Here is a 7,765-nt window from a genome sequence, read left to right as displayed (position 1 = left end):
AGGCACAAACACCAGAAGAGAAACTAGATAACTGGGAGCTCCTAAAAATCAAACACTTATGCTCACCAAAAGACTTCACCAAAAGAGTAAAAAGACAACAGACTAGGAAAAAAATTTCACCTACGACGTATCCAATCAGCATCTAATCTCTAAAATCTACAAGATACGGCAAAACCTCAACAACAAAAAGACAAATAAGCCAATTAAAAAATGGGCAAAGGAGATGAACAGGCACTTCACCAAAGAAGACATTCAGGTGGCTACCAGATACATGAGGAAATGCTCACAATCATTAGCCATTAGAGAAATGCAAATCAAAATGACAATGAGATACCACCTCACCCCAACAAGGCTAGCATTAATCCAAAAAACACAAAATAATAATAAATATTGGAGAGGTTGTGGAGAGACTGCAACACTTATACACTGCTGGTGCGAATGTAAAATGGTACGACCACTTTGGAAATCAATTTGGTGCTTCCTTAAAAAGCGAGAAATATAAGTACCATACGATCCAGCAATTCCACTTCTTGGAATATATCCTAGAGAAATAAGAGCTGTCACACGAATAGATACATGCACACTCATGTTCATTGCAGCACTGTTTACAATAGCAAAAAGATGGAAACAACCTAGATGCCCATCAGTGGAGGTATGGATAAACAAATTATGGTGTATTCACACCATGGAATACTACACAACAATAAAGAACATTAGTGAATCCGTGAAACATCTCATATCACGGATGAACCTGGAAGCATTAGTCAGTCGCAAAAGGACAAATATTGTATAAGACCACTATTATAAGAACTCAAGAGAAGGTTTAAACACAGAAGAAAACATTCTTTGATCATTACAAGGTTGGGGAGGGAGGAAGATGGGTATTCACTAGCTAGATAGCTGACAAGAATTATCCTAGGTGAAGGGAAGGACAGCACACACTACAGGGGAAGTCAGCACAACTGGACTAAACCAAAGCTAAGAAGTTTCCTGAATACAAACACTTTGAGGGACAGAATGGCAGGGGCCGGGTTCTGGGGACCATGGTTTCAGGGGACATCTAGGTCAATTGGCATAACAAAGTTTATTAAGAAAATGTTCTGCATTCCATTTTGGTGAGTGGCGTCTGGGGTCTTAAAAGCTAGTGAGAGGCCATGTAAGATGCATCAACTGATCCCAGCACACGGGAGCAAAGGAGAATGAAGACCACCAAAGACACAAGGAAAATATGAGCCCAAGAGACAGAAAAGGCCACATAAACCAGAGACTCCATCAGCCTAAGACCAGAAGAGCTAGATGGTGCCCTGCTACCACCAATGACTGTCCTGACAGGGAACAAAATAGAGAGTCCCTGATGGAGCAGGAGAAAAGTGGGGTGTGGAACTCAAATTCTAGTAAAAAGATCAGACTTAATGGTCTGATGGAAACTGGAAGGACCCTGGAAGACATGGCCCCCGGACTCTCTGTTAGCCCAGAACCGAAACCATTCCTGAAGCCAACTGTTCAGACGTAGATTAGACCGTACTATAAGACAAAATGATACTCGTGAAGAGAGTGTGTCTTAGCTCAAGTAGATACATGAAACTAAATGGGCAGCTCCCTTCTGGAGGCAAGATGAGAAGGCAAAAAAGGACAGGAGCTGGTTGAATGGACATGGGAAATCTCGGGTGGAAAGGAGGAGTGTGCTGTCACATTATAGGGAGAGCAACTAGGGTCAGATAACAATGTGTGTATGAATTTTTGTAAGAGAAATGAACTTGAGCCGTAAACTTTCACTTAGAGCACACACACGAAAAGAAGATATGTCTGTCAACCACATGAGTGTGTGCCAGGAATTGTGCCAGGCACTTCACATGCATTTTCACTAACATTTATAATAACGTTTGAAGGTAGACATTATTTCTCCCATTTACAGACGAGGAAGCTGAGACTCAGTGAAGGTTTACAACTTGCCTAAGGCGACAGAGCTGACAAGTCCCAATGCCAAGACTGTATTGAACTCTCTCTGTTTGAATCCTTTCTGTTAATTTTGTTTGATTCGGCAAATATTTATCAGGTGACTCTATGTGCTAGGTGCTGTACCAAGCCTGAGGAGAAAAATAAGTGAAAACCTTGAGATGTTTCCAGTGAAGACTTCTTATATTTTATCCTTGACCACGTGCTTGGAGATGGCAGGTAGGTAGAGACTTCAGCAGTTGTATTAATTAGGATGCATTTGCCCGCAAGCAACAGGAAACCCAGCTTGAAGTGCCTTAAACAACCAAGAGAACACACTGTGACTAAGACTGTTGGGTATTTTCTAATATCAGTTTTCCACTTCTAGCAGGAGCAGAAGTCCCAATTTATAGCTGGGCATCTGGCCTCTCAGAATAAAGACAATGTTTTTCAATCTCACCTACAGTTAACCAGCTGCCATCAAGTCAGTTCGGACTCATGGCAACCCCACATATGTCAGAGTAGAACTGTGCTCCGTATGGTTTTCAATGGCTGATTTTTTGGGAGTAGATCACCAAATCTTTCTTCCGAGGCACCTCTGGGTGGACTCGAACCTCCAGTCTTTCAGTTAACAGCTGAGCACATCAACCACCGGCATCACCCAGAGACTCCTCACCTGCAATTAGGTGTGTTCATATAATTAAGTTCTGGCATGTAAATAGAAAGGAGCCCTGGTGACACAAATGGTTAAGCGCTTGGCTGCTAACTGAAAGGTTGGCAGTTTGAACCACCAGAAGCTCTCAAGGAGAAAGACCTGGCAATCTGCTCCTGTGAAGATTAAAGCCTAGAAAACCCTATGGGCAGTTCTACTCTGTTAGATGGGATCACTATGAGTCAGAATTGACTCAACAGCACCCCACAAAAACAACATGTAAACAGAAGTGGTATGTACATCTTCTGAGAAGTATCTTTCCCTTTTCACCTTCTTGCTGATTGGATTCAGATGTGATGGAGCTGCAGCAGTCATCTTGGACCATGAGGGAGTAGCGTTTGTGTTTAGATAGCAGAGCTAACAGATAGATGGTGTACTATCTCTGGACTATCTGCTTGGATTTTTTTTTTTTTAAACCTGGGACAGGAACAAATCTTTAACTTGTTTAAGTAACTATAATTTAGGATTTTCTATTAACTTGCAACTGAACCTAAGCCTAAGTTATATACACATAATTGGAAGGTCAGAGGTAGGGTGGGCTTTAGTGTTGGTTTGATTCAGCAGCTCAATGATGTTATCAAGGAATCAGTTTTGTTCCAGACCTTTGTTCCTCTTTTGGTGTCAGTTTCATCCTAAGGCGGGCTCTTCTTCATGGAATAAGGTGACTGCCAAAAAAAGATGGCTACATGCTTCCTTATCAGTTTTCACGGAGACCGAGTCTTGTCCAGAAGCTCTCTCATAAAAACAATGAAGCTCCTTTACCAGAAGTCCTCATGTATCTCCTTGATTTTCATTGCCCTGACTTAGGTCAGATTTGGCTAGGGGAATGACACGAACTAATTGGCTTAGTTGTAACAGAAGCAATCACTGTGACAAGGGAGATGTACTTACACTGGTTGACTTGGACTAGTCAGGGTCCACCCCTGGAGGTGGGGTATTCTTTTTTTTTCTTTTTTTAATTCACCTAATTCCAGGATAACATTCTAATTTCAGGTCATTACAGTCGATCTTTGACATTGATAAATTTAACCTTCACAGTTTGTACTGTTCTTGAAGGATCCTGTGGTCCACGTTTGTAAGGGGTAGTATAACATTGAAGGATCCTGTGGTCCACGCTGTGTAAGGGATAGTATAATACCTTTCTATGTGGTTATTAAGAAGATTAAATAGAATATGTAGCCCCTCTAATTCAGGAACTAGAATGACATGTCCCAAGAGGCTGGTAGGCTACAGGAAGTACTGGTGAGTCCAGCCAATGGCCCCACGCAGACCTAGGATAAATCCCTTGGAAATGTCCCAGGGTGGTGTGACTCAGGGAGAGCTGCTACCTGAGAATTTCTCCTCCACCTCTCCCCTTTCCTATCCTTCAAGGCTACCTGAGGTGTCTATACTCCCTGTAATTTATTTTCCTTGGAGTTAAAACATCTTTTTTCTCAGTAACCTGGGAGGGGTAACATTAAATCCTAGCCCAAATTTGTTGATTATTAATTAGAAGCTCTCTCCCTCAAGCCCCACTACCGCCACAGACAATGGGCAGGTGAGATGGAGTCATAGAAAAGTAAGTTTCCAGGTTCATGCTAATCAGAGAGGGCAGGGTGTGACATCTTAATGAAGGTTGCTAAGTACCTGGCCCCACCACCTGTCTATCAGTTTGCTGTACTCTGGCAGCTCGCATGTTGCTATGATGCTGGAAGCTGTGCCACCGGTATTTCGAATACCAGCAGGGTCATTCATGGTGGACAGGTTTCAGTGGATCTTCCAGACTAAGACTGACCAGGAAGAAAGGCCAGGTGATCTACTTCAGAAAATCAGCCAGTGAAAACCTTATGGGTCACAATAGAACATTGGCCAATATAGTGCTGTAAGATGCATACATACCAACAATCATGAGATGGTGCAGGACTGGGCAATAGTTTGTTCTGCTATATATAAGGTCACCATGAGTCAGAGTTGACTCAATGGCTACTAACAATGAAGTCCTTGGTCAGGGTAGGAGACAGGGATGATAAGAATAATCAGAAAGTGGAGATAGTGGAAGACATCAAAGTTGGCGTCTGTGACTTAATAATTTAGCCCAGGGCTACCCCGTGCAATCTATTCTGAGTGATAAAATTGCTCTCATTTGATTCTCTGCTGTTGATAGACAACAGCTCTATTCCTTTCTTGGATTCATCAGCGGTTGCCAAGATCGCTGAAGCGTTGTTTCTGAGTCATCCATCTGGCCTCTGGCATGCCCACATGGCTCAGTACACATCCTGTTAAAATGACAGGGCTCCATTAGTCTCCTCAAAAGGGAAAGGAACAACCAGAAGGAGGACATTCATTCAGTATAGAAATCATGCCAGGAGAAGAAGCCAGAAACACTGGCCCAAAATGGGATTAGAGGGAGCTGAATTACCATGGAAAGCAAAAGGTCTTTTCTATTATTTTCAGTCTATTCTAAAAGCAATTCTACACTAAATGCTTTTTTCTGTAGTAAATGCATTTGGGTACTATCTTCCAACAGGTCATCAGTTCATCAGCTGGTTTAAGTTTATCACTTAAAGCAATTAGATTTGTGGTACTTAATCCAAAAGTGTCAGCAGACAATTTATTCGCCTAAACGACCACTTCTGAAGTTCTTCTGCAGTGTTTTAACTTTTACAACAGCATTTCGCAAAGTGTGTGCCCTGAATCACATGGCAGGGGAAAGGATGACGGTGGTGGTGGTATTGAGTGTTAAAAATGCAGATCCCCGAGCTCCACCCAGAACCTACTAAATTAGACTGTCTCTAGATCGGGGCCTACAAATCAGCATTTTGCACTATCAAGTCATGAGATTCTTAATGCACTCTAGAGTTTCAGCACTTGGACTCCTAGAAAGTGCCAATAAAAATACTTCACAGCTGATGGGGTTCTATGCTTTACAAAGAGGCAGCGGTGACTCAGTGGTAGAATTTTCACCTTCCATGCAGGAGACCTGGGTTCCATTCCTGGTCAATGCACCTCATGTACAGCTACCAGCCATCTGTCAGTTGAGGTTAGCGTGTTACTATGATGCTGAACAGGTTTCAGCAGAGCTTTCAGACTAAGACAAACTAGGAAGAAAGGCCTGGTGATCTACTTCTGAAAATCAGCCAATGAACCCCTATGGATCACAAGGGTCTGAACTGCAACTGATCATGGGGATGGCACAGGACCAGGCAGTGTTTCAATGTGTGCATGGGGTCGCGCACGAGTCAGGGGTGGAGGGCGTGCGGCAACTGAATGGCAGCTAACGACAACAACAACATGTTTTACAAAGACTTTTGTATAATATTTCATTTGATCTTTACCACAAGCCCATGAAATAGAGTCAGAAGAGATATTAGTGTTTCCATTTTACGGAGGAGAGACCACAGCTCTGCACCATCAAGTAACTTGTGGGGGTTCTCATGCTCATAAGTGAGGTAGCCTGGGCTGGAACTCAGGTCTTCTAGCACCAAGTTCACTGCTCCTGAGATTACCCCAGACAGTAATGACAGTCTCACATACTAACTATGGAATCCAGTCTTGGGCCAGTGTCTAAAGGGACAGAAAACGGACACAGAGTAGTCACAGGAAAAAGCATCATTTGTGGAAAGAGAAAATCAAACTATAAAAACTTGTTAATGTAAGTAACCAGCCTACTTAATGGTAATTAATAGTCTAATAATAATGTTGAATTTGTTCAAACTGTAAGTATAATAAAAATTGCTTTCATTGTCTATTTAGATTTGGCCTGGTTGGCTCAATTAATTGGTTTGAGTAGAAATGATCAAGTTTTTATAATGTGAACCATGTGATCAGAAGCCCAGTTAAGTGAATCCTACATTCATTTACTTTTTTAAAAATTTTTATGCTTATTATACTTTAGATGAAGGTTTACAGAGCAAACTAGTTTCTCATTAAACAATTAATAACACATTTTGTTTTGTGGCATTTGTTGCCAATGCCACAACATATCACACTCTCCCCTCTCAACCTTGGCTTCACCATTACCAGCTTTCCTGTCCCCTCCTGCTTTCTTGTCCTTGCCCTGGGGTGGTGTGCCCATTTAGTTTCTTTTTGTTTTATGGGCCTGTCTCATCTTTGGCTGAAGAGAACCTCAGGAGCGACTTCATTACTGAGCTAAAACGGTGTCCAGGGGCCATACTCTTGGGGTTTCTCCAGTCTGTGTCAGATCAGTAAGTCTGGTCTTTTTTTTTAGTGAGTTAGAATTTTGTTCTACATTTTTCTCCAGCTCTGTCCGGGACCCTCTATTGTGATCCTTGTCAGAGCAGTCGGTGGTGGTAGCCAGGCATCATCTAGTTGTACTGGACTCAGTCTGGTGGAGTCTGTGGTAGTTGTGGTCCATTAGCCTTTGGACTAATCTTCCCCTTGTGTCTTTAGTCTTCTTCACTCTCCCTTGCTCCAGACGGGGTGACACCAGTGGAGCATCTTAGATGGCCACTCACAGGCGATTAAGACCCCAGACGCTGCTCACCAAAGTAGATACATTCATTTACTTTTAATTGTAATGGTGTTGAAGGAGAATCTATGTGATTCAAACCTCGGTCAAGTACAGGTAGCCCCCCGATTTACGACGTATTCCACTTACGCCCAACTGCACTTACGACCAATCGCACTTACGACCGTATGTTTTTTACTACATGTAATGTTGTAGCACGTAATTTGCTGATGTTACCATTCTCCGATGTTCACTAGGCACATGTTTATATGTAATGTTTTGAACCCCCAAAGACATAAAAAGATTGGATTTACAAAGATACTGGTAATAAAAGGCAATAATAATGAAAACTAAAAATAATGAACTATTTGACTTATGTCAGAATCAACTTAAGATGGATCATCAGAACGGAACCCCATCGTAAGTTGGGGACTACCTGTACACATGAGGAGTTATTCATACCCACTTTCCTTCTGTCAGCAATCCATGATGTTAGAGTTTCATTCTGAACTTTTAGTGGAATTAAATCTGAGGATCTCAAAATTATGTTATGAATTGCATTTGGTTCAGTTACAATTACTGCCAACAAGACACACATTGGCAATTACTTTCACAGCTATAAAGTCAAGCAGATGAACAGTCCCCTGCTGGACCTCTAGTTACTGTGTAAA

General features: G+C 42.1%; 1 long non-coding RNA gene across 2 annotated transcripts in view; it reads left to right on the top strand.

Moving 5' to 3' along the window:
• LOC111819917 (uncharacterized) overlaps positions 1-2,443 on the top strand; it is a 75,494-nt gene extending 73,051 nt beyond the window's left edge. For both annotated transcript variants that reach the window (XR_002823488.1, XR_002823487.1), the window contains one exon: positions 2,074-2,443. This is a non-coding gene — a long non-coding RNA (uncharacterized LOC111819917). The remainder of the gene's footprint in view (positions 1-2,073) is intronic.
• Positions 2,444-7,765: the final 5,322 nt, after the last annotated feature.

This window comes from Trichechus manatus, unplaced genomic scaffold (assembly GCF_000243295.1).
Source record: "Trichechus manatus latirostris isolate Lorelei unplaced genomic scaffold, TriManLat1.0 scaffold00021, whole genome shotgun sequence".
Taxonomy (NCBI): Eukaryota; Metazoa; Chordata; class Mammalia; order Sirenia; family Trichechidae; genus Trichechus; species Trichechus manatus.
This window is presented reverse-complemented; position numbering and strand designations above follow the sequence as displayed.